This window comes from Orycteropus afer, unplaced genomic scaffold (assembly GCF_000298275.1).
Source record: "Orycteropus afer afer isolate SDZICR_OR568_19922 unplaced genomic scaffold, OryAfe1.0 scaffold00097, whole genome shotgun sequence".
Classification (NCBI taxonomy): domain Eukaryota; kingdom Metazoa; phylum Chordata; class Mammalia; order Tubulidentata; family Orycteropodidae; genus Orycteropus; species Orycteropus afer.
The window spans coordinates 6711357-6714169 of NW_006921684.1; positions in this window are offsets into that span (position 1 = coordinate 6711357).

Sequence of the window (2813 nt, forward strand, 5' to 3'; positions counted from 1 at the left end):
AAAATCACCAAGACATATCATCATCAAACTCATCAAAACCAAAGACAAAGAAAGACTCTTGAAAGCAGCACAGGACAAACATAAAGTTTTACAAAGGACAGCCAATAAGAATAAGCTCTGATTTCTCAGCAGAAACCATGCAAGTGAGAAGGCAATGGGATGATATATATATATATAATACCCTGAAAGGGAAGAATTTCCAACCAAGAATTATGTACCCGGCAAAATTGTCCCTCCAATATGATGGTGAAATTAGGAAATTTCCAGATAAGCAGAAATTAAGGGAATTTGTTAAAACCAGACCAACCTTACAAGAGATACTAAAGTGAGTCTTTTGAACAAAGAACTAATAATAGCAAACAACAACTGACCATTAATACACATGTTGACATAACTCAGAAACCAACAGAGCTATGGACATATCCAAAGTAAAATAAGTTGGCAAAACTGTAAACAGGAAACCAGAGACCTCAATTGGCAAATGAGGACAACTACAAACCAAAAAGAGGGAAAATACTGTGTAATTACAGAACTTCTAAATGGTGAAGAAGTCAAGAGAGCTGCAAGTGGACTGTTCTAAACTTGGAAAGAAAATTATAAATCACAGGGTAACCTCAAAGAAAAATGATGAGCCTTCACATCACAATAAAAAAGAGGACAAGCACAAATATTTAGCAAATAATAAAACAATAGCAACAAAGGAAATGATAACGTGATACATAAACATAATGAGCTCAGCACAGAAAATTATAATAGAACAAAGAAACCAGGAACACCATGAATAAACACGTAATGACAGCAACCAATTCATACTTGTCGATAATTACACTGAATGTTAATGAATTAAATGCACCACTCAAGAGATGGAGAGTTGCAGATTGGATAAGAAAACAAAACCCATCAATATGCTGTATACAAGAGACTCACCTTAGAAACAAAGACAAAAATAGACTAAAAATCAAAGGTTTGGACAAAGATGTATTAAGCAAATGGCAACCGTAAAAGAGCAGGAGTGGCAATATTTATTTCTGATGAAATTGACTTTAAGACAAAAACCACCATATGAGACAAGGAAGGACATTATATAATGATTAAAGGATCGATTGAACAAGAAGATATAACATAATAAATATCTATGGACCCAACAAGAGAGCCCCAAAATACATAAATCAGACTTTAAAATTAGAGTTGAAAGGGCAAATGGATGACTCCACAGTCATAGTGGGAGACTTTAACCCACCACTTTCAATCAAAGATTGAACACCTGGAAAGAAACTCAACAAAGATGGAGAAGAGCTAAACAATACAATCCACCAACTTGACCTTATAGACATCTACAGAGCACTCCAGCCAAAAATAGCACAATATACATTCTTCTCCAGTGCACATGGAACATTTTCCATGATAGACTATATGTTAGGCCATAAAGTAAGACTTCATACATTTAAAAACATGGAAATACTGCAAAGCATCTTCTCAGATCATAATGCTATCAAATTAGAAATCAACAATAGGAAGATGAATGGAAAAAGAGCAAACACATGGAAACTGAACAACACCATCCTTAAGATTAGATAAGAGAAGAATTAAAAAATGAAATTCAAAAATTCCTTGAATCAAATGAGAATGCAAACACAACATACCAAAATCTTTGGGACACAGCAAAAGCAATGATCAGAGGCCAATTTATAGCAATCAATGCACACATCAAAAAAAGAAGAAAGAGCCACAATCAACACTTTAAACCAACATCTCCAACAATTAGGAAAAGAACAGCAAGAAAAGCCTATAGTCACCAGAAGAAGGGAAATAATGATTCGAGCAGAAATCAATGAAACAGAAAATAGAAAGACAATAGAAAAAATCAACAAGACTAGAAGTTGGTTTTTTGAAAAGATTAATAAAATTGACAAACCACTGGCAAATTTTACAAAGGAAAAGAGGGAGGGAATACAAATAAGAATAAGAAATGAAATGGGTGACATCACAACAGAACTAACTAAAATAAGGATAATATCAGGATACTATGAAGAACTGTACTCCAACAAATTTGAAAATCTGGAAGAAATGGACAGATTTCTAGAAATATACCACTTGCCTAAACACAGACTGATGTGGAAAAGTTGAACAAGTCCATAACAAAAGAAGAAATTGAACAGGTCATAAAAAAATTACCAACAAGAAAAAAGTCCTGGCCCAGACGGTTTCACTGGAGAATTGTACCAAACATTCAGAGAACTGATACCAGTGCTACTCAAAATATTCCAGAACATAGGAAAGGATGGAATCCTACCAAATTCATTTTATGAAGCAAGCATAACCTTGATACCAAAACCACTCAAAGACAACACTCAAAAGCAAAACTATGACCAGTATCCTTCACAAATACAGATGCAGAAATCTTCAACAAAACCCTAGCTAATAGACTCCAACAAGATATCAAAACAAAATAATTCATTATGACCAAGTGGGGTTCATATCAGGTATGCAAGGATGGTTCAACATTAGAAAAACAATCAACATCATCCACCACATGAATAAAAAAAAGGAAAAGAGCCACATTATTATATCAATCAATGGAGAAAAGGCATTTGATAAAATCCAACACCCATTCCTGATCAAAACTCAGCAAAATAGGAATAAAAGGTACATTCCTCAATATAATAAAGGGCATCTATGCCAAATCCAGAGCTCTGCTAGCACAGTGCCTAAGGCCCTTGACTGCTAACCAGAAGGCTGGCGGATCAAACCCACCAGCCACTCCTCAGAAGGAAGATGGGGCAATCTACTTCCATAGTGATACTGCCTCAGAA